This window comes from Somniosus microcephalus, chromosome 4, assembly GCF_052327205.1.
Source record: "Somniosus microcephalus isolate GS21.2 chromosome 4, FLI_Smic_1.0, whole genome shotgun sequence".
Classification (NCBI taxonomy): domain Eukaryota; kingdom Metazoa; phylum Chordata; class Chondrichthyes; order Squaliformes; family Somniosidae; genus Somniosus; species Somniosus microcephalus.
The window spans coordinates 80232095-80257277 of NC_140990.1; the positions used below are offsets into that span (position 1 = coordinate 80232095).

Sequence of the window (25183 nt, forward strand, 5' to 3'; positions counted from 1 at the left end):
CCAATGGCAGGCCTTCAAGGCTGAGATAGTTCGGGTACAAACCAAGCATATTCCCATAAGGAGGAAATTTGGAGCGTCCAAAGCTCGAGCTCCCGATGACAAAGGATATCGAGGTTAGAATAAAACAGAAAAAGGAGGTTTACGACAAATGTCAGGTACAGAATACAGTCAAAAACCAGGCAGAATACAGAGAGTGCGGGGGAAATGAAACAGGATGTAAGAAGGGTAAAGAGACAATATGAGAAAAGATTAGCGGGTAACATAAAAGAGAACCCAAAAATCTTCTATAAACACATGAAAAGTAAAAGGATAGTTAAAGGAATGGTGGGGCTGATTAGGGACCAAATAGGAGCTCATCATACGGAGGCAGAGGGCGTGGCTGAGGTACTGAATGAGTACTTAGCATCTGTCTTCACAAAAGAAGAGGATGAAGTTAATGCCGCAGTAGAGGAGGGGGGAGTAGAGAAATTGGATAAAAATAGATAGAAAGGAAATGTTCAATAGGTTGTCATCACTCAAAGTTAACAAGTCACCCAGTCCAGATGCGATGCATCCTAGGTTGCTGAAGGAAGCTAGGGTGGAGATAGCAGAAGCTCCGACCACAATCTTTCAATCTCCCTCAGATATATGGGAGTGGTGCCAGAGGACTGGATGATTGCAAATGTTACACCCTGTTTAAAAAAGGGGAGAGGGATAAACCTGGTAACTACAGGCCAATCAGTCTAATGTCAGTGGTGGGTGAACGACTAGAGACGAGTGTCAAGGACAAAATTAATTCTCACTTGGAGAAGCATGGATTAATAAGAGACAGCTGGTATGGATTTGCTAAAGGTAAATCCTGTCTGACTAACCTGATTGAGTTCTTTGATGAAGTAACAGAGGGTTGATGAAGGTAGTGCAGCAGATGTTGTATATATGGACTTTCAAAAGGCATTTGATAAAGTACCACATTAGAGACTTACTCGGAAAATAGAAACACCGGGAATTCAAGGGCTGATGGTAATTTGGGTATAATTGGCTAAGGGAGAGGAGACAGTGAGCAGTGCTGAGGGATGTTTTTCTGACTGGAGGGAAGTATGCAGTGGGCTCCCCCAGGGGTCGGGATTAGGACCATTGCTTTTCTTGTTATATATAACTGACCTGGACTTGGGTATAGGTGTACAAGTTTGAAGTTTACAGATGATACAAAACTTGGCAATGTAGCAAATAGTGAGCATAGTAGTAGCAGACTTCAGGAGGACAGAGACAGACTGTGAAATGAGCAGACACAAGGCAGATGAAATTAAATGAGGATAAGTGTGAAGTGATGCAGTTTGGGAGAAACAACAGGGAGAGGCCGTATAATCTAAATGGGACTATTTTGAGGGGGTGCAAGAGCAGAGGGACCTGGGGGTCCATATTCACAAATCTTTGAAAGTGCCACCGCAAGTTGTTGAGGCGGTTCAGAAAGCGTATGGGATACTTGGCTTTGCAAATAGGGCCATTGAATACAAAAACAAGGAAGTTACACTAAACCTTTGCAAATCACTAGTTATGCCTCGGCTGGAGTCTTGTGTACAGTTCTGGACACCACACTTTAGGAAGGATGTCAAGGCCTTGGAGAGGGTGCAGAGGAGGTTGACCAGGATGGTACCAGGGATGAGGGACTTCAGTAATGTGGAGAGATTGGAGAAGCTGGGATTGTTCCCCTTAGAGCAGAGAAGATTAAGAAGAGACCTAATAGAGGTGTTCAAAATGATGTGGGGGTTTTGATCGAGCAAGTAGGGAGAAACTGTTCACTCTAGCAAGTGGGTCGATAATCAAAGGTCACAGATTTAAAATAGTTGCTAAAAGAACCAGAGGGGAATGAGGAGAATTGTTTTCACACAGATGGTTGTTAAGATCTGGAACGCACCATCTGAAAGGATGCTGGAATCAGGTTCCACAGGAACTTTCAAACGGCAATTGGACATGTACTTGAAGAGGACTAGTTTGCAGAGTTCTGGGGATAAAGCTGGGGTTTGGGTCTGAATTGGACAGCTCTTTCAAAGAGCCGGCACAGACACGATGGGCCGAATCACCTCCTTCTATGCTGTTAGATTCAATGATCAGTGTGAACACGCTGGTGTCCCTTAAGGCTCTTAGAGCTTTTAAAGCTCTTCCCACAGTCAGAACATTTCACGGATTCTCGTCAGTGTGAACAAGCTGGTGTGACAGGAGGGTGGATGATTCAGTGAATCCCTTCCCAGGCACGGAGCAGGTGAATGGTCACTCTCCAGTGTGAACTTGCTGGTGTCCCTTCTGCTCCCGGGAGCTTTTAAAGTTCTTCCCACAGTCAGAACGTTTAAAGGGGTTCTCTCCAGTGTGATCTCGCTCATGTGTCAGCAGGTTGGATGAATGAGTGAATCTCTTCTCACACACGGAGCAGGTGAACGGACTCTCCCCAGTGTGAACTCGCTCGTGTGCCAACAGATTGCAGGACCGAGCGAATCCCATCCCGCACACGGAGCAGGTGAACGGTCTCTCCCCAGTGTGTAGATGTCGGTGTCGCTTCAGCTCCCGGGTGCGTTTAAAGCTCTTCCCACAGTCAGAACATTCAAAGGGCCTTCTGTCAGTGTGAACAAGCTGGTGTGACAGGAGGTTGGATGACTCAGTGAATCCCTTCCCACATTCGGTGCAGGTGAACGGCATCTCCTCAGTGTGGAGGTGCTGGTGTCTCAGCAGAATGGTTGACCGAGCAAATCCTTTTCCACACATGGAGCAGGTGAATAGTCTCTCTCCAGTGTGAGCTCGCTGGTGTCCATCAGCTCCCCAGGGCTTTTAAAGCTCTTCCCACATTGAGAACATTTAAATGGTCTCTCATCAGTGTGAGCAAGCTGGTGTGTCAGCAGGGTGGATGAGTCAGTGAATCCCTTCCCACACACGGTGCAGGTGAACGGCCTCTCCCCAGTGTGAGCACGCTGGTGTGTTGTCAGATCCCGATAGCTTTTAAAGCTATTCCCACAGTCAGAGCACGCAAACGGTCTCTCATCAGTGTGAAGAAGCTGGTGTGCCTTCAGCTCCCCAGGGCTTTTAAAACTCTTACCACAGTCAGAGCATGTAAACGGTCTCTCCCCAGTGTGAGCTCGCTGGTGTTCCTTCAGAGCCCCGGAGCTTTTAAAGCTCTTCCCACACTCAGAACAGTTAAATGGTCTCTCCCCAGTGTGAACAAGCTGGTGTCTCGGCAGATGGGATGGATAAGCAAATCCTTTCCCACACATGGAGCAGGTGAACAGACTGTCCCCGGTGTGACTGTGCCAATGAACTTCCGACGCAGATGGGGAACTGAATCCATTCCCGTCGTCCCCACCTTGACCCAGTGTCACCAGGTCAGGCGATCGGCTGAATCCATGTCCACACACGGAACTCGTGTGCGGGTTGTCGTCGCTGCTTTTTCCTTCCATGTACAAAGACAGATGATATTCAGGTGCTGATGAATCGAGCGACTTTGTTTGATCTTGACGTAATGTTTGGTCTGAGCTTCCTGTCTGTAAATGCTCCACTTCTATAACCCTGTAAAACGAGTTTAGAAAGGGGTAAGAGGGAGAATGTTGTTGCATGTTCCCCTTTCCCAGCCCAGGGGCAGTGAAGCTGATTTTAAGACCCCAGCTGCTGCATCGGTTGGTTGATGCTGAGGACGTCGTGGATAGCACGTTTAATGAGTTGGTCACACTGCAAGTAAAGGTTGCACAGGCAGAAATGGAATGGGTGACCACCAGGCAGAGTAGTAGGCACAGGCAGGTAGTGCAGGGGTCCCCTGTGGCCATCCTCATCTCAAACAGATATACCGCTTTGGATATTGTTGGGGAGGATGGCTTATCGGGGGAAGACAGCAGCAGCCAACTTCCTGCCACCGTGGGTGGTTCTGCTGCACAGAACGGGAGGAAAAAGAGGGGGAGAGCTATAGTAATAGGGGATTCTATTGTAAGGGGAATAGATAGGCGTTTCTACGACTGCAAACGAGACTACAGGATGGTGTGTTGCCTCCCTGGTGCAAGGGTCAAGGATGTCTCGGAGAGGCTGCAGAGCATTTTGGAAGGGGAGGGTGAACAGCCAGTTGTTGTGGTGCATATAGGTACCAACGATATAGGTAAAAACCAGGATGAGGTTCCAAAAGCTGAATATAGGGAGTTAGGAGGTAAATTAAAAAATAGGACCTCAAAGGTAGTAACCTCAGGATTGCTACCAGTGCCATGTGCTAGTCAGAGTAGAAATAGAAGGATATTTCAGATGAATACGTGGCTAGAGGAATGGTGCAAGGGGAAGGGATTCAAATTCCTGGGACATTGGAACCAGTTCTGGGGGAGGTGGGACCAGTTCAAACCGGACGGTTTGCACCTGGGCAGGACCGGGACCGATGTCCTAGGGGGAGTGTTTGCTAGTGCTCTGGGGGAGGGTTTAAACTAAAATGGCAGGGGGTTGGGAAAACTGAGCAGGGAGACAGAGGAAAGGGAAACAAGGATAGAAGCAAAAGACAGGAAGGAGAAAAGCAAAGGTGGCAGTCAGAGAAATCAAGGGTTTAAATCAAACATGGCCACAGTAAATAATAATTCTAAAAGGTCTAAGAGTGTTAAAAAAACAAGCCTGAAAGCTTTGTGTCTTAATGCGAGGAGCATTCATAATAAGGTGGATCAATTAGCTACGCAAATAGAGGTAAACAGATATGATATGATTGGGATTACGGAAACATGGCTCCAGGGTGACCAAGGCTGGGAACTCAACATCCAGGGGTATTCAATATTCAGGAAAGACAGGCAAAAAGGAAAGGGAGGTGGGGTAGCATTGCTGGTTAAAGAAGGGATTAACACAATTGTAAGGAAGGATATTAGCTCTGATGATGTGGAATCTGCATGGGTAGAGCTGGGAAATACCATGGGGCAGAAAACGTTAGTGGGAGTTGTATACAGACCCCCAAGCAGTAAGGCGGAGGTTGGGGATGGCATTAAACGGGAAATTAAAGACGCGTGCAATAAGAGCACAACAGTTATCATGGGTGACTTTTAATCTACATATAGATTGGGCTAACCAAATTAGTAACAATACTGTGGAGGAGGAATTCCTGGAGTGTATACGGGATGATTTCCTGAACCAATATGTCGAGGAACCAACTAGAGATCAGGCCATCTTAGACTGGGTATTATGTAATGAGAAAGGAATAATTAGCAATCTTATTGCGCGAGGCCCCTTGGGGCGGAGCGATCATAATATGATAGAATTCTTCATTAAGATGGAGAGTGAAGTAGTTGACTCGGAGACTAGGGTGCTGAATTTAAATAAATGAAACTACGATGGTATGAGGCGCGAGTTGGGTAGGATTGATTGGGGAATGTTACTCAAAGGGTTGACGGTGGATAGGCAATGGCAAACATTTAAAGATTGCAAGGATGAACTACAGAATTTGTTCATCTCTGTTTGGCATAAAAACAAAACAAAAAAGGTGACTCAACCATGGCTAACAAGAGAAATTAGGGATAGCATAAGATCCAAGCAGAGGACATATAAATTGGCCAGAAAAAGCAGTAAACCTACGGATTGGGAGCAGTTTAGGATTCAGCAAAGGAGGACAAAGGGATTAATTAAGAGGGGGAAAATAGAATATGAGAGTAAGTTTTCAGGGAACATAAAAACTGACTGTAAAAGCTTCTATAGATATGTGAAGAGAAAAAGATTGGTGAAGTCAAGCGTAGGTCCCTTGCAGTCAGAATCAGGGGAATTTATAATGGGGAACAAAGAAATGTCAGACCAATTAAATACATACTTTGGTTCTGTCTTCTCAAAGGAGGACACAAATAACCTCCCAGAGATGTTGGGAACATAGGGTCTAATGAGAAGGAGGAGCTGAATGAAAGTATTTGTAGGGAAATGGTGTTAGTGAAATTGACGGGATTGAAGGCCAATAAATCCCCAGGGCCTGATAATCGACATCCTAGGGTACTTAAGGAAGTGGCCCTAGAAATAGTAGATGCATTGCTGGTCATCTTCCAAAATGCTATAGATTCTGGAACAGTACCCATGGATTGGAGGGTAGCTAATGTAACCCCACTGTTCAAAAATGGTGGGCGAGAGAAAACGGGGAATTATAGACCGGTAAGCCTGACATTGGTAGTGGGGAAAATGCTAGAGTCCATTGAAAAAGATGTAATAGCAGAGCACTTGGAAAACAGTGACAGGATCGGACAAAGTCAACATGGATTTACAAAAGGTAAATCATGCTTGACTAATCTACTGGAATTTTTTGAGGATGTAACTGGTAGAATAGATACCAGTGGATGTGGTGTGCTTGAACTTTCAGAAGGCTTTTGATAAGGTCCCGCACAAGAGATTAGCGTGTAAAGTTAAGGCACATGGGATTGGGGGCAAGGCATTGGCTTGGATAGAGAACTGGTTGGCAGACAGGAAGCAAAGAGTTGGAATAAACGGGTCTTTTTCCGAGTGGCAGGCAGTGACTAGTGGGGTACCGCAGGATTCGGTCCTTGGACCCCAGCTATTCACAATATATATTAATGACCTAGACAAGGGAACTAGATGTAATATCTCCAAATTTGCAGACGACACAAAGCTGGGTGGGCGTGTGTGCTGTGAGGAGGATGCCGAGAAACTCCAGTATGATTTGGACAGGTTGGATGATTGGGCAGACGCATGGCAGATGCAGCATAATGTGGATAAATGCGAGGTTATCCACTTTGGCGGCAAAAACAGGAAGGCAGATTATTATCTGAACGGCAATAGATTGGGAGAAGGGGAAGTGCAATAAGACCTCGGTGTCCTTGTGCACCAGTCGTTGAAGGTAAGCATGCAGGTGCAGCAGGCGGTTAAGAAGGCAAATGGTATGTTGGCCTTCGTAGCGAGAGGGGTCGAGTACAGGACAAAGGATGTCATGCTGCAGTTGTACAGGGCCTTGGTGAGACCACACCTTGAGTATTGTGTGCAGTTTTGGTCGCCTTCTCTGAGGAAGGTTCTTGCCATGGAGAGAGTGCAGCGAAGATTTACCAGACTGATACCTGGGATGGCAGGAATGACCTATGAGGAGAGATTGGGTCGATTGGGCTTGTACACGCTGGAGTTTAGAAGAATGAGAGGGGATATCATTGAAACTTATAAAATTCTGACAGGACTGGACAGACTAGATGCAGGAAGGATGTTCCCGTTGGCCGGGGAGTCCAGAACCAGGGGTCACAGTCTAAGGATAAGGGGTAAGCCATTTAGGACAGGGATGAGGAGGAACTTCTTCACCCAGAGAGTGGTGAACCTGTGGAATTCTCTACCACAGAAGGCAGTTGAGGCCAATTAATTAAATATATTCAAGAAGGAGTTGGATATATTTCTTAAGGCTGAAGGGATCAAGGGATATGGGGAGAAGGCAGGGACAGGGTACTGAATTTGGATGATCAGCCATGATCTCATTGAATGGCAGAGCAGGCTTGAGGGGCCTAATGGCCTACTCCTGCTCCTATCTTCTATGTTTCTATGTATCTCTGTACTGCGCCTGCGCGCTGGCGTCCTGTGCTGAGGCCCTGGGCGGCGGACTGCGCATTCTCGGCAAGACCCACGCCTGGGGCATTCTGGGGAAGGTCCGGGTAACCGTCCAAGAGCCTGGACGGCTGGCGGAGAGTGAGCTTTATGAGCTTTTTAATATATATATATCGTGGAGAGAAGTGCGGCAGGGAGATCAAGAAATTGCAAACCGGAGCGCCCTCCCAGCACCGAGCGGGGCCGATTGAGCAGCCGCAGCCCGGCGTCTGCTGCAGCGAGAGGTCCTGGTCACGTCATCAGCTCCTGGGCGAAGATTGACGTGAGCTCCGACCAGTAGGGAAAGTGGGCGGATCTTGGAGGACTGAGGTGGCGGCGGGTCCTCCAACCAATCGGGGTGTCCGAGGGGCGGGACCTCCGCCGCCTGGCTCTCCCGCTGCTGAGGCCAGTGTCAGGCAGCAGGGGGTGCTCGTCTGAGTTTAGGGCTCAGGCATGTTGGTGGAGCAGTGCAGAGGGAACTTTACTCTGCGCCGGGCTTCAGTCCCTCAGCACTGCACTGGAGTGTTTGATGGGACAGTGTAGAGGGATCTTTACTCTGTATCTAACCCGTGCTGTACCTGCCCTGGGAGTGTTTGATGGGACAGTGTAGAGGGAGCTTTACATTGTATCTAACCTGTGCTGTGCCTGCCCTGGGAGAGTTTGATGGGACAGTGTAGAGGGAGCTTTACTCTGTATCTAACACATGCTGTACCTGCCCTGGGAGTGTTTGATGGGACAGTGTAGAGGGAGCTTTACATTGTATCTAACCTGTGCTGTGCCTGCCCTGGGAGAGTTTGATGGGACAGTGTAGAGGGAGCTTTACTCTGTATCTAACCCGTGCTGTACCTGCCCTGGGAGTGTTTGATGGGACAGTGTAGAGGGAGCTTTACTTTGTATCTAACCCGTGCTGTACCTGCACTGGAGTGTTTGCTGGGACAGTGTAGAGGAGCTTTACTCTGTATCTAACCCGTGCTGTACCTGCACTGGAGTGTTTGCTGGGACAGTGTAGGGGGAGCTTTATTCTGTATCTAACCCATGCTGTACCTGCCCTGGGAGTGTTTGATGGGACAGTGTGGAGGGAACTTTACTCTGTCTCTAATCCGTGCTGTACCTGCACTGGGAGTGTTTGATGGGACAGTGTAGAGGGAGCTGTAGTGTATGTACCCGTCTACCTTTAAGAGAACTATTGTATGTAACCGTTCACCTGTAAGAGAACTATTTTAGGTGTGGCACTACTTTGTTTGGCTTCTGTATACTGCAATACCGACGGTGATCCACACCAGTATATAAGTGTTGTGTCAGGATTTATTGGGCAGATTCGCCCTGACCTTCGAATAGTAAAGTCCTGTTTTAAGTTACTCTTGGAGTCTGTGTATTAATTAACTAAACAACCCACAGACTTTACAGTGGCGACGAGTCCGATCGTACCCTGCGGCAACAATACTTCCGAAGCAGTTAACGAGCGTCGAGAAGAGGCAACCGCCCTCGTCGTTCTGCTGGGAGAAAACTCGAGGCTGCAGAACTAGAAAGGAGGAAGAATTTAGAGACAAAGTCTTCCATCAGCAACAGGCACTGACTGTCCCTTCTGCCACAGTGAGGAGTGAGCCGATCAGCACGAGAAGCAAGGCGGCCACGGTGACTGTGAGTAAGGGAAAGTAAAAAGAATAACCGGAGGATAAGGGCGGTGCACTCGACCACGGTCGAGGGGGAAAGGAGCCGGACAGAAGTCGGGTCCAGAGGCGCTGAGACTGGGGCAGCGTGGAGCAAGGAAGCCGCAGTACAGACAGGCTGGGGGACGCAACGGCGTTGTGAGACAGCTAGACCGCGACCGGCGAAAAAGGCCGGGCAGCGACCGAAGCCACGAAGCGCTGCGACCGGGAACGTAGGCGCGGGAAGAGAGAAACTCAGCCGCAGCCGGGGAGGGAAGCACCGGACTGCGAGAGGGCTGGGAGGCGCGATTGGGAGCCGAGCGAGCGGGAGAGGCAGAGCCGACCAAGGGAGACTGAGCGAGAGACAGTCCAGCGGCTGAAACTGTTCTCCGTCAACGGGGTGTACCCAGCGCCGGTTGCCCTGCCGAGAAAAGGGAAAGCACTGAAGCCGACGTGCAGGCTGTGAACCTGAAAGCCAGCGGCCGTCGCCCGTGGGGAAAGTGTACCCCTCCCGCCAGGGAAGAAACGCGGGAAGCCGCCATTAGGCGGGGAAGAAGACAGAAGCGGGAAACCGCCATTGAAGTGGGCGGGGAGAGAAGATAAGCGCGGGAAACCGCCATTTTCGCGGGAACCACCATCTTGAAAAAAAAAAAAAAATTTTAAAGAAATAATTCGTGGTGTTTATCAGGAAGAGAGGAAGATGCCTAAGCGTGGTAACATCAACGATTTTAATTCCGAGGTAGAAGACTGGGCCACGTATGTGGAACGCATTGAGATCTATTGTGAGGCCAATAAAATAGAAGAAGATGACAAAGCTATAACCTTGCTAAACTCGATGGGCGCGAAGACATACGGGCTCTTGAAGCATCTGGGAGGACTGGAGGTAGATAAACAATGGCAAACATTTAAAGATAGAATGACAAAATTGCAAAAATTGTTTATACCAATCTGGCATAAAAGGAAATCTAAAAAGGTGACTCAACCGTGGATAACAGGGGAAATTAGAGACAGCATAAAATCCAAAGATAGGGCGTATAAAATAGCCAAAAAAAGCGCCAGTGCGGAAGATTGGGAACAGTTTAAGATAGAGCAAAGGAGGGCAAAGGGCATAATCAAGAGGGGCAAAATAGCTTACGAAAACAAGCTGGCGGAAAATATAAAAACTAACTCCAAAAGCTTTTATAAGTATATCAAAAGGAAAAGACTGGTGAAAACCAAAGTTGGTCCATTGCAGTCAGATACGGGGGAATATATAATGGGAAATAAGGAAATGGCAGATCAACTAAATGCATACTTTGGGTCAGTCTTTACGAAGGAAGACACAAAAAACCTCCCTGGGATATCGGGAAAAATAGGGACATTGGCAAAGGAGGAACTGACGCAAATCAATATCTCTAAGGATATGGTGTTAAGGAAGCTAAAGGGATTGAAGGTGGACAAATCCCCAGGGCCTGATAACATGCATCCTAGGGTACTGAAGGAGGTGGCCCTAGAGATAGCGGATGCACTAAGGATGATTTTTCAGAATTCATTAGACTCGGGAACAGTGCCGATGGATTGGAGGGTAGCTAACGTTACCCCACTATTCAAAAAGGGGGGTAGGGAAAAAGCAGGTAATTACAGACCTGTAAGCCTTACATCAGTTGTGGGCAAAATGCTGGAGTCCATCATTAAGGATGAAATAGCGGAGCACTTAGCAAATGGGGACAGGATAGGACAGAGTCAACATGGATTTACAAAGGGTAAATCGTGCTTGACTAATCTATTGGAATTTTTTGAGGGAGTAACTGGTAGAATAGATGGGGGAGAGCCAGTAGATGTGGTGTACCTGGACTTCCAAAAGGCCTTCGATAAGGTCCCACATAAAAGATTAGCATGGAAAATTGAGGCTCATGGGATAAAGGGGAAAGTTTTGGCGTGGATAGGGAACTGGCTGTCAGATAGAAAACAGAGAGTTGGAATAAACGGCTCATTTTCTGAATGGCAGGCAGTAACAAGTGGGGTACCACAGGGATCTGTCCTGGGCCCCCAGCTGTTCACAATTTACATTAATGACCTGGATCAGGGAGTCGGATGCAGCATTTCCAAATTTGCAGACGACACTAAACTAGGAGGGGGGGTGGGCTCAGAGGAAGAGACCAGGAAGCTCCAGAGCGATTTGGACAGACTGGGCGATTGGGCGGATAAATGGCAGATGCACTATAATGTGGACAAGTGCGAAGTTATCCACCTTGCGTGCAGGAACGGGAGGGCAAATTATTATTTAAATGGCAATAGATTGGGAGAGGGGGAAGTACAGAGAGACCTGGGTGTTCTTGTACACCAGTCACTGAAGGCGAGCATACAGGTGCAACAGGCGGTCAAGAAGGCAAACGGTATGCTGGCCTTCATAGCAAAAGGGTTAGAATACAGGAACAGGGATACCTTGCTGCAGCTGTACAGGGCACTGGTGAGACCACACCTCGAGTACTGTGTACAGTTTTGGTCGCCTCATCTGAGGAAGGATGTTCTTGCCATGGAGGGGGTGCAGCGGCGATTCACCAGGCTGATACCAGGAATGGCGGGAATGACCTATGAGGAGAGACTATGTAGTTTAGGGATGTACACACTGGAGTTTAGAAGATTGAGAGGGGACCTCATAGAAGTGTATAAAATTCTGACAGGTCTAGACAGACTGGATGCAGAAGGAATATTTCCCTTGGCGGGTGAGAACAGAACTAGAGGACATAATTTAAGGATAAGGGCTAAACCATTTAGGACAGAGATGAGGGGGAATTTCTTCACTCAGAGAGTGGTGAACCTGTGGAACTCATTGCCACAGAGGGCAGTGTACGCCAGCTCATTAAATATATTTAAGAGGGAATTAGATATATTTCTACGGGCAAAAGGGGTTAAGGGTTACGGAGAGAAGGCGGGGACGGGATACTGAATTAAAGGATCAGCCATGATCTCATCGAATGGCGGAGCAGGCACGAAGGGCCGAATGGCCTACTCCTGCTCCTATCTTCTATGTATCTATGTATCTACTATCACCAGCTAAACCGGCGGATCAGACTTTCGATGATATTGTGGCTGTTCTGAAGGATCACGTGAACCCCACACCGTTGATGTTGGCAGAACGATTCAAATTCTATGCGAGAACGCAACGGAAAGACGAAAGCAACGCAAAATACTTGGTCGAACTGCGTAGACTAGCGAAATACTGCCAGTTTGGAGGGAATCTGACAGAGGCATTGCGAGACAAGTTCGTGTGCGGATTGGCAAAGGAAGGAACGCAAAAGCGACTACTCAAAGAGAACGACCTTACACTTGACCGGGCTGTCCTTATTGCAGCATCGCACGAAGCCGCAGTGAAGGGAACTGCGGAAATGCAGCTAAAGACAGCGGCACTCAGTATGGATCAAATTACCTCGACAACAACAAAATGTTATCGTTGTGGGAAGACAACACACGACCAGAACCAATGCTGGTTTAAGAACCAGGAATGTAGGAAATGTGGCAAACTGGGTCACATAGCTAAGGTATGCCGGTCAGGGAAGAAGACCAACAACCAAAGGACCAACAACCAAAGGAAGCCATCACAGGAAAAGTACAACAAGGTACACAAGGTGGCTGAGAAGAGTTCAGATGAACAGAATTCGGACTCAGACCCAAACGGCCAGGAGCTGGGTAGTCTGAGAATTCACAATGTGAGTAAGGAAGCTGACCTACAAACTATCTGGGTCATGCTAAAAATAGCTGGAGTCCAAGTGAAAATGGAGTTGGACACTGGATCAGCTCTATCAGTCATAAATCGAAGGGATTACCACCAGCTATTCTCACATATACCCTTAAGAGATACCAAGTTCGTATTGCAGACATACACGGGGCATAAAGTATACCCCATGGGAAAGATAAGAGTCAAGGTGAGAGATAGGGGTAAAGAACACCCAAGAATGAACTTATACGTACTACCTGAGGGAGGACCACCACTTCTAGGACAGGAGTGGATCAAGAAAATAGACATGGAATGGCACTATCTAAAAGCCATAACGAGTGAAGACTCGGTGCAGACAATCAGCTCAGATTCTGAATCGGATGACGATAAGACCAACCCAAATGTGAAAGACAAGGCTAAAATGGACTTGCCGACTAAGGTTGGAAAAACGAAGGCATGCAGAAAGGCTTATGCTCCAGAGAAGAACAAAGTTTCAGAACAGATCTCCACCGAACAACGACAACATAGTTTGACAGAGAATTCTGAGTCTGTTCAGTTTAAGGACATATCCATGAAGGAAGAACACCGAGCTCGGACTCAACTTTATTTCAAATTACGACAACAATTAGAACAATTGAGTTACCGTCTCGTACAAGAGATGAAAACAATGAAAAAGTTCTATGACACCGAATGGGAGAATCTGGAAAGACAACAGAAGCAGCTAGCTCAAGCAGAGAGCGACCATAGAGCCATCGTGACCAATCACCGATCACATCTCCCTTATGATGTTCAGGAGTTAGAATATTTGAAGAAAGAAGCAAATGAAGAGGAATCTTCAGGAAGCCAGGATTTTATTCCAGTTCTTCTCTACGACTCCTTACAAGCAGAGTTTGAGAAATTGAAGGAACAGTATGAACAGGCCCAGGCTACAATCCTGGAGGGGGTTAACTCGGCAACCTCCGAAAAGCTAGTTTCAGTGGAAGCATATGAGCAACTAAAGGTTGAACATGAGCAAGAAGTCCAAAGGCTGCAGGAAATTCTTGATGAGCTCAAGGCCAAGACAGACTCATCGGTAGAAGTTCCATCCATAGATGAGAAATTAGAGGTGAAAGACATGGCAGAACATGAAAGTCAAGATGTCCAAGAACTCAATAAAATATTGAAGGAAACCCAAGACAAATATGAGGCGGCAATGACCGAGGTTCAACAACTTGAAGAACAGATTCAACTGGGAATTCTTTCAGTGAAAGAAAAGGCAACTGTAAGAAACACAGAGACTGTAAGAATGGCCCCTGAACATGAGCTAGAGAGCATCAAGGCGCAACTTCTCCGAGCGCTTAAAGCCAAAGTACAAGAGGAAAAAAAGGTGAAAGCATTGGAGGAAAAGGTGGATGAAATGGAGAAGACTCTGATCCACAGGGTCCCCGTGGAAGAGTTAACGGTCAGCCAACTCCTTCATATGCTGAGAGACAAGACTCTGCAATGGGAACCATTTGAACACGAGCTTCAATCTTCAAAGGGAAGGGGTTCGGAGCTCTCAAAAGTTTGGGGAATAGTTGAGGTTGCAACACAGATTTTACGGGGCTGCCGAAAGTACGCTGAATCACGTCAATGTGAACTACAGAATGTTGAAACAGCTGCTCCAGTAGAAGGATTGAATAGCCCGATCAATCAATCCCCGATGGAAGGGGAAGTATTGGAATCACAAATGAGGTCATTAGTGAAGGATTGGCAGGAAACCCAGGAAGAGCGGGATGAATATGAACGCATGAAGAAGTCTCTTCAGGAAAGATGTCTAGGGAGGGAACAACAGTCGGCTAATGTCCAGTTGGGTAAGGAAGAAGTAGCAGGCCCTCTCGCTAGACTAGCTCAGGACGACACCGAATATTACCATGGCCTGTTGAGTGACACGGAATATTACGATGACTTGGTCTGCCCAGCTTGTGATGAAAACTCCCAAAGTGCAGAAATCAGGATGAAGCACTTAAAGTCAACGGAACATAGGGAGATGGTGGCGCTACAGCTGGCAGCGGATAAGGGAGCCCCGAGAGTCTCCAAGAAGCAGGAAAGAAAAAGACGAAGCAGAAGACGATAACCATCTGAATCATTATCACTTCTATCAGATCATGCACGTGGGCCCTACGAAGGGGGCCAAATCAGTTGGAAAGTAGGAAAAATTACCAAGGCAGTCCAGCTGTTTGTAAAAGTCAGCACTGCTGGTTCAGCAGGACGGAAGTTCAAGCTGTTAAGCCAAGGGAAAGACTATTGGATGAGTCACGCTAGAAATGTGAACCGGCTACACCACAGAGATGTTGTTCGGACCGAGTCAAGACCAGAGACTGAATCTGTGAACTGTTCCCGCAGAGACTGAATCTGTGAACTGTTTCCTGCAGAGACTATATCTGTGAATTGTTTTACATGAAGTTGATTATATGTTATGTTGAATGGGGAATAAGTATGTTGTAAGCTAAAAAGGGAGGATTGTAGTGTATGTACCCGTCTACCTTGAAGAGAACTATTGTATGTAACCGTTCACCTTTAAGAGAACTATTTTAGGTGTGGCACTACTTTGTTTGGCTTCTGTATACTGTAATACCGACGGTGACCACACCAGTATATAAGTGTTCTGTCAGGATTTATTGGGCAGATTCACCCTGACCTTCGAACAGTAAAGTCCTGTTTTAAGTTACTCTTGGAGTCTGTGTATTAATTAACGAAACAACCCACAGACTTTACAGGAGCTTTACTCTGTATCTAATCCGTGCTGTACGTGCACTGGGAGTGTTTGATGGGACAGTGTAGAGGGAGCTTTACTCTGTATCTAACCCGTGCTGCACCTGCCCTGGGAGTCTATGATGGGGCAGTGTAGAGGGAGCTTTCCTCTGTATTTAATGCGTGCTGTATCTGCCTTGGTAGTGTTTGATGGGACAGTGTAGAGCGAGCTTTACTCTGTATCTAACCCGTGCTGTACCAGCCCTGGGAGTGTTTGATGGTACAGTCTAGAGGGAGCTTTACTCTGTATCTAACCCGTGCTGTACCTGCCCTGGGAGTGTTGGATCGGACAGTCTAGAGGGAGCTTTACTCTGTATCTAACCCATGCTGTACCTGCACTGGGAGTGTTTGATGGGACAGTGTAGAGGGGGCTTTACTCTTTATCTAACCCGTGCTGTATCTGCCCTGGTAGTATTTCATGGTACAGTGTAGATGGAGATTTAGTCTGTATCTAACCCGTGCTGTACCTGCCCTGGGAGTCTTTGATGGGGCAGTGTAGAGGGAGCTTTCCTCTGTATCTAACCCGTGCTGTATCTGCCTTGGTAGTGTTTGATGGGACAGTGTAGAGCGAGCTTTACTCTGTATCTAACCCGTGCTGTACCAGCCCTGGGAGTGTTTGATGGTACAGTCTAGAGGGAGCTTTACTCTGTATCTAACCCGTGCTGTACCTGCACTGGGAGTGTTTGATGGGACAGTGTAGAGGGGGCTTTACTCTTTATCTAACCCGTGCTGTATCTGCCCTGGTAGTATTTCATGGTACAGTGTAGATGGAGATTTAGTCTGTATCTAACCTGTGCTGTACCTGCCCTCAGAGAGTTTGATGGGAAAGTGTAGAGGGAACTTAACTCTGTATCTAACCAGTGCTGAACCTGCACTGGGAGTGTTCGAAGGGACAGTGTAGAGGGAGCTTCACTCTGTATCTAATCCATGCTGTACCTGCACTTGGTGTGTTTGATGGGACAGTGTAGAGGGAGTTTTACTCTGTATCTAACCCGTGCTGTACCTGCCCTGGGAGTGTTTGATGGGGCAGTGTAGAGGGAGCTTTACTCTGTATCTAACCTGTGCTGTATCTGCCCTGGTAGTGTTTGATGGGACAGTGTAGAGGAAGCTTTTCACTGTATCTAACCCGTGCTGTACCTACCCTGGGAGTGTTGGATCGGACAGTCTAGAGGTAGCCTTACTCTGTATCTAACCCGTGCTGTTCCTGCACTGGGCGTGTTTGATGGGACAGTGTTGAGTGGGCTTTACTCTTTATCTAACCCGTGCTGTGCCTGCCCTGGGAGTGTTTGACGGGACAGTGTAGAGGGAGCTTTACTCTGTATCTTACCCGTGCTGTATCTGCCCTGGTAGTGTTTCATGGGACAATGTAGATGGAGCTTTACTCTGTATCTAACCCGTGCTGTACCTGCACTGGGAGTGTTCGATGGGACAGTGTAGAGGGAGCTTCACTCTGTATCTAACCCATGCTGTACCTGCCCTGGGAGTGTTTGATTGGACAGTGCAGAGGAGCTTTACTCTGTATCTATCCCGTGCTCTACCTGCACTGGATTGTTTGATGGGACAGTGTAGGGGGAGCTTTACTCTGTATCTAACCCATGCTGTACCTGCCCTGGGAGTGTTTGATGGGACAGTGTAGAGGGAGCTTTACTCTGTATCTAACCCATGCTGTACCGGCCCTCGGCGTGTTTGATGGGACAGTTTAGAGGGAGCTTTACTCTTCATCTAACCTGTGCTGCAGCTGACCTTGGTGTGTTTGATGGGACAATTTAGAGGGAGCTTTATTCTGTATCTAACCTGTGCTGTACCTGCCCTGGGAGTATTTGATGGGACAGTGTAGAGGGAGCTTTACTTTGTATCTAACCCGTGCTGTTCCTGCCCTGGGAGTGTTTGATGGGACAGTGTAGAGGGAGCTTTACTCTGTATCTAATCCGTGCTGTACCTGCCCTGGGAGTGTTTGATGGGGCAGTGTAGAGGGAGCTTTCCTCAGTATCTAACCCGTGCTGTATCTGCCCTGGTAGTGTTTGATGGTACAGTGTAGAGGGAGCTTTACTCTGTATCTAACCCGTGCTGTACCTGCCCTTGGAGTGTTTGATGGTACAGTCTAGAGGGAGCTTTTCACTGTATCTAACCCGTGCTGTACCTACCCTGGGAGTGTTGGATCGGACAGTCTAGAGGTAGCCTTACTCTGTATCTAACCCGTGCTGTTCCTGCACTGGGAGTGTTTGATGGGACAGTGTTGAGTGGGCTTTACTCTTTATCTAACCCGTGCTGTACCTGCCCTGGGAGTGTTTGACGGGACAGTGTAGAGGGAGCTTTACTCTGTATCTTACCCGTGCTGTATCTGCCCTGGTAGTGTTTGATGGGACAGTGTAGAGGGAACATTACTCTGTATCTAACCAAAGCTGTACCTGCCCTGGGAGTGTTTGATGGGACAGTGTAGAGGGAGACTTATTCTGTATCTAATACGTGCTGTACCTGCACTGGGAGTGTTTGATGGGACAGTGTAGAGGGAGCTTTATTCTGTCTCTAATCCGGGCTGTAACTGCACTGGGAGTGTTCGATGGGACAGTGTAGATGGAGCTTTACTCTGTATCCAACCAGTGCTGTACCTGCCCTGGGAGTGTTTCTACCCTGGTAGTGTTTGATGGGACATGTAGAGGGAGCTTTACTCTGTATCTAACCCATGCTGTACCTGCCCTGGGAGTGTTTGATCAGACAGTCTAGAGGGAGCATCACCCTCTGTCTAACACGTGCTGTACCTGCACTGGGAGCGTTTGATGGGACAGTGTAGAGGGAGCTTCACTCGGTATCTAACCTGTGCTGTACCTGCCCTGGGAGTGTTTGATGGTACAGTGTAGAGGGAGATTTACTTTGTATCTAACCCGTGCTGTACCTGCCCTGGGAGTGTTTGATGGGACAGTGTAGAGGAGCTTTACTCTGCATCTAACCCGTGCTGTACCTGCACTGGAGTTTTTGATGGGATAGTTAAGGGGGAGCTTTATTCTGTATCAAACCCATGCTGTACCTGCCCTGGGAGTGTTTGATGGGACAGTGTAGAGGGAGCTTTACTCTGTCTCTAATCCGTGCTGTTCCTGCCCTGGGAGCGTTTGATGGGACAGTGTAGAGGAGCTTTACTCTGTATCTAATCTGTGCTGTACCTGCACTGCGAGTGTTTGATGGGACAGTGTAGAGAGAGATTTACTCTGTATCTAACACGTGCTGTTCCTGCCCTGGGAGTGTTTGATGGTACAGTGTAGAGGGAGCTTTACTTTGTATCTAACCCGTGCAGTACCTGCACTGGGAGTGTTTGATGGGACAGTGTAGTGGGAGCTTTACTCTGTATCTAACCCGTGCTGTACCTGCCCTGGGATTGTTGGATCGGGCAGTCTAGAGGGAGCTTTACTCTGTATCTAACCCGTGCTGTACCTGCACTGGGAGTGCTTGATGGGACAGTGTAGAGGGGGCTTTACTCTTTATCTAACCCGTGCTGTACCTGCCCTGGGAGTGTTTGACGGGACAGTGTAGAGGGAGCTTTACTCTGTATCTTACCCGTGCTGTATCTGCCCTGGTAGTATTTCATGGTACAGTGTAGATGGAGATTTACTCTGTATCTAACCTGTGCTGTACCTGCCCTCAGAGAGTTTGATGGGAAAGTGTAGAGGGAACTTTACTCTGTATCTAACCCGTGCTGTACCTGCCCTGAGAATGTTTAATGGGACAGTGTAGAGGGAGCTTCATTCGGTATCTAACCTGTGCTGTACCAGCCCTGGGAGTGTTTGATGGGACAGTGTAGAGGGAGCTTTGCTCTGTATCTAACCCGTGCTGTACCTGCCCTGGGAGTGTTTGAAGGGACAGTGTAGAGGGAGCTTTACTCTGTATCTAACCCGTGCTGTACCTGAACTGGAGTGTTTCATGGGACAGTGTAGAGGGAGGTTTACTCTGTCTCTAATCCGTGCTGTACCTGCACTGGGAGTGTTTGATGGGACTGTGTAGAGGGAACTTTACTCTATTTCTAACATGTGCTGTTCCTGCCCTGGGAGTGTTTGATGGGACAGTGGAGGGGGAGCTTTACTCTGTATCTAATCCGTGCTGTACCTGCACTGGGAGTGTTTGATGGGACAGTGGAGAGGGAGCTTTACTCTGTATCTAACCCGTGCTGTACCTGCACTGGGAGTGTTTGATGGGACAGTGTAGAGAAAGCTTTACTCTGTATCTAATCCGTGCTGTACCTGCACTGGGAGTGTTTGATGGGACAGTGTAGAGGGAGCTTTACTCTGTATCTAACCCGTGCTGTACCTGCCCTGGGAGTGTTTGATCGACAGTCTAGAGGGAGCTTTACTCTGTACCTAACCCGTGCTGTACCTGCACTGGGAGTGTTTGATGGGACAGTGCAGAGGGGGTTTTACTCTTTACCTAACCTGTGCTGTACCTGCCCTGGGAGTGTTTGATGGGACGGTGTAGAGGAGCTTTACTCTGTATCTAACCCGTGCTGTACCTGCACTGGAGTGTTTGATGGGCCAGTGTAGAGGGAGCTTTACTCTGCATCTAATCCGTGCTGTACCTGCACTGGGAGTGTTTGATGGGACAGTGTAGAGGGTGATTTAATCTGTATCTAACACGTGATGTTCCTGCCCTGGGAGTGTTTGATGGGACAGTGAAGAGGGAGTTTTACTCTGTATCTAACTCATGCTGTACCTGCACTGGGAGTGTTTAATGGGACAGTGTAGTTGGAGCTTTACTCTGTATCTAATCCGTGCTGTAGCTGCACTGGGAGTGTTTGATGGGGCAGTGTAGAGGGAGATTTCCTCTGTATCTAACCCGTGCTGTACCTGCCCTGGGAGTGTTTGATGGGGCAGTGTAGAGGGAGCTTTCCTCTGTATCTAACCCGTGCTGTATCTGCCTTGGTATTGTTTGATGGGATTGTGTAGAGGGAGCATTACTCTATATCTAACCCGTGCTGTACCTGCCCTTGGAGTGTTTGATGGTACAGTCTAGAGGCAGCTTTTCACTGTATCTAACCTGTGCTGTACCTACCCTGGGAGTGTTGGATCGGACAGTCTTGAGGTAGCTTTACTCTGTATCTAACCCATGCTGTTGCTGCACTGGGAGTGTTTGATGGGACAGTTTTGAGCGGGCTTTACTCTTTATCTAACCCGTGCTGTACCTGCCCTGGGAGTGTTTGACGGGACAGTGTAGAGGGAGCTTTACTCTGTATCTTACCCGTGCTGTGTCTGCCCTTGTAGTGTTTGATGGGAGAGTGTAGAGGGAGCTTTTCTCTGTATCTAACCCGTGCTGTACCTGCCCTGGGACTGTTTGATGGGACAGTGTACAGGGTCTTTACTCTGTGTCAAACCTGTGCTGTACCTGCCCTGGGAGAGTTTGATGGGACAGATTAGAGGAGCTTTACTCTGTATCTAACCCGTGCTGTACCTGCACTGGAGTGTTTGATGGGACAGTGTAGAGGGAGCTTTACTCTGTATCTAATCCGTGCTGTACCTGCACTGGGAGTGTTTGATGGGACAGTGTCGTGGGAGCTTTACTCTGTATCTAACCCGTGCTGTACCTGCCCTGGGAGTGTTTGATGGGGCAGTGTAGAGTGAGCTTTCCTCTGTATCTAACCCGTGCTGTATCTGCCTTGTTAGTATTTGATGGGACAGTGTAGAGGGAGCTTTACTCTGTATCTAACCCGTGCTGTACCTGCCCTTGGTGTGTTTGATGGTACAGTCTAGAGGGAGCTTTTCACTGTATCTAACCCGTGCTGTACCTACCCTGGGAGTGTTGGATCGGACAGTCTGGAGGTAGCCTTACTCTATATCTAACCCGTGCTGTTCCTGCACTGGGAGTGTTTGATGGGACAGTGTTGAGTGGGCTTTACTCTGTTTCTAACCTGCGATGTACCTGCCCTCGGAGAGTTTGATGGGACAGTTTAGAGGGAACTTTACTCTGTATCTAACCCGTGCTGTACCTGCACTGGGAGTGTTCGATGGGACAGTGTAGAGGGAGCTTCACTCTGTATCTAACCCATGCTGTACCTGCCCTGGGAGTGTTTGATTGGACAGTGTAGAGGAGCTTTACTCTGTATCTAACCCGTGCTCTACCTGCCCTGGGAGTGTTTGATGGGGCAGTGTAGAGGGAGCTTTCCTCAGTGTCTAACCCGTGCTGTATCTGCCCTGGGAGTGTTGGATCGGACAGTCTAGACGGAGCTTTACTCTGTATCTAACCCTTGCTGTACCTGCCCTGGGAGTGTTTGACGGGACAGTGTAGAGGGAGCTTTACTCTGTATCTTACCCGTGCTGTTTCTGCCCTGGTAGCGTTTGATAGGACAGTGCAGATGTAGCTTTACTCTGTATCTAACCCGTGCTGTATCTGCCCTGGGAGTGTTTGATGGGACAGTGTAGAGGGAGCATTACTCTGTATCTAACCCAAGCTGTACCTGCCCTGGGAGTGTTTGATGGGACAGTGCAGAGGAAGCTTTACTCTGTCTCTAATCCGGGCTGTAACTGCACTGGGAGTGTTCGATGGGACAGTGTAGAGGGAGCTTTACTCTGTATCTAACCAGTGCTGTACCTGCCCTGGGAGTGTTTCTACCCTGGTAGTGTTTGATGGGACATGTAGAGGGAGCTTTACTCTGTATCTAACCCGTGCTGTACCTGCCCTGGGAGTGTTTGTTCAGACAGACTAGAGGGAGCATTACCCTGTGTCTAACACGTGCTGTACCTCCACTAGGAGTGTTTGATGTGACAGTGTAGAGGGGGCTTTACTCTTTATCTAACCCGTGCTGTACCTGCACTGGGAGTGTTTGATGGGACAGTGTAGAGGCAGATTTACTTTGTATCTAACCCGTGCTGTACCTGCCCTGGGAGTGTTTGATGGGACAGTGCAGAGGAGCTTTACTCTGCATCTAACCCGTGCTGTACCTGCACTGGAGTTTTTGATGGGATAGTTAAGGGGGAGCTTTATTCTGTATCTAACATGTGCTGTTCCTGCCCTGTGAGTGTTTGATGGTACAGTGTCGAGGGAGCTTTACTCTGTATCTAATCCGTGCTGTACCTGCACTGGGAGTGTTTGATGGGACATTGTAGTGGGAGCTTTACTCTGTATCTAATCCGTGCTGTACGTGCACTGGGAGTGTTTGATGGGACAGTGTAGAGGGAGCTTTACTCTGTATCTAACCCGTGCTGTACCAGCCCTGGGAGTGTTTGATGGTACAATCTAGAGGGAGCTTTACTCTGTATCTAACCCGTGCTGTACCTGCCCTGGGATTGTTGGATCGGGCAGTCTAGAGGGAGCTTTACTCTGTATCTAACCCGTGCTGTACCTGCACTGGGAGTGCTTGATGGGACAGTGTAGAGGGAGCTTTACTCTGTATCTTACCCGTGCTGTATCTGCCCTGGTAGTATTTCATGGTACAGTGTAGATGGAGATTTACTCTGCATCTAACCTGTGCTGTACCTGCCCTCAGAGAGTTTGATGGGAAAGTGTAGAGGGAACTTTACTCTGTATCTAACCCGTGCTGTACCTGCACTGGGAGTGTTCGATGGGACAGTGTAGAGGGAACTTCACTCTGTATCTAATCCGTGCTGTACCTGCCCTGGGATTGTTTGATCAGACAGTCTAGAGGTAGCATTACTCTGTATCTAACCCGTGCTGTACCTGCACTGGGAGTGTTTGATGGCACTGTGTAGAGGGGGCTTTACTCTTTATCTAACCCATGCTGTACCTGCCCTGGGAGTGTTTGACGGGACAGTGTACAGGGAGCTTTACTCTGTATCTTACCCATGCTGTACCTGCCCAGGGAGTGTTTGATGGGACAGTGTAGAGGGAGCTTTACTCTGTATCTAATCCGTGCTGTACCTGCACTGGGAGTGTTTGCTGGGACAGTGTAGAGGGAGCTTTACTCTGTATCTAACCCGTGCTGTACCTGCACTTGGAGTGTTTGATGGGACAGTGTAGTGGGAGCTTTACTCTGTATCTAATCCGTGCTGTACCTGCCCTGGGAGTGTTTGATCGGACAGCCTAGAAGGAGCTTTACTCTGTATCTAACCCGTGATGTATCTGCCCTGGGAGTGTTTGATGGGACAGTGCAGAGGGAGATTTACTCTGTAGCTCACACATGCTGTACCTGCCCTGGGAGAGTTTGATGGGACAGTGTAGAGGGAGCTTTACTCTGTATCTAACCCATGCTGTACCTGCCCTGGGAGTGTTTGATGGGACATTGTAGAGGAGCTTTACTCTGTATCTAACCCGTGCTGTACCTGCACTGGAGTGTTTGATGGGAGAGTGTAGGGGGAGCTTTACTCTGTATCTAACCCATGCTGTACCTGCCGTGGGAGTGTTTGATGGGACAGTGTAGAGGGAGCTTTACTCTGTCTCTAATCCGTGCTGTTCCTGCCCTGGGAGCGTTTGATGGGACAGTGTAGAGGAGCTTTACTCTGTATCTAATCTGTGCTGTACCTGCACTGCGAGTGTTTGATGGGACAGTGTAGAGAGAGATTTACTCTGTATCTAACACGTGCTGTTCCTGCCCTGGGAGTGTTTGATGGTACAGTGTAGAGGGAGCTTTACTTTGTATCTAACCCGTGCAGTACCTGCACTGGGAGTGTTTGATGGGACAGTGTAGTGGGAGCTTTACTCTGTATCTAACCCGTGCTGTACCTGCCCTGGGATTGTTGGATCGGGCAGTCTAGAGGGAGCTTTACTCTGTATCTAACCCGTGCTGTACCTGCACTGGGAGTGCTTGATGGGACAGTGTAGAGGGGGCTTTACTCTTTATCTAACCCGTGCTGTACCTGCCCTGGGAGTGTTTGACGGGACAGTGTAGAGGGAGCTTTACTCTGTATCTTACCCGTGCTGTATCTGCCCTGGTAGTATTTCATGGTACAGTGTAGATGGAGATTTACTCTGTATCTAACCTGTGCTGTACCTGCCCTCAGAGAGTTTGATGGGAAAGTGTAGAGGGAACTTTACTCTGTATCTAACCCGTGCTGTACCTGCCCTGAGAATGTTTAATGGGACAGTGTAGAGGGAGCTTCATTCGGTATCTAACCTGTGCTGTACCAGCCCTGGGCGTGTTTGATGGGACAGTGTAGAGGGAGCTTTGCTCTGTATCTAACCCGTGCTGTACCTGCCCTGGGAGTGTTTGAAGGGACAGTGTAGAGGGAGCTTTACTCTGTATCTAACCCGTGCTGTACCTGAACTGGAGTGTTTCATGGGACAGTGTAGAGGGAGGTTTACTCTGTCTCTAATCCGTGCTGTACCTGCACTGGGAGTGTTTGATGGGACTGTGTAGAGGGAACTTTACTCTATTTCTAACGTGTGCTGTTCCTGCCCTGGGAGTGTTTGATGGGACAGTGGAGGGGGAGCTTTACTCTGTATCTAATCCGTGCTGTACCTGCACTGGGAGTGTTTGATGGGACAGTGGAGAGGGAGCTTTACTCTGTATCTAACCCGTGCTGTACCTGCACTGGGAGTGTTTGATGGGACAGTGTAGAGAAAGCTTTACTCTGTATCTAATCCGTGCTGTACCTGCACTGGGAGT

At 48.3% G+C, this 25183-nt stretch overlaps 1 pseudogene; it reads right to left on the minus strand.

Moving 5' to 3' along the window:
* The window catches only part of LOC147119337 (uncharacterized), a 101603-nt pseudogene that overhangs the window by 4145 nt on the left and 72275 nt on the right, over positions 1 to 25183 (minus strand).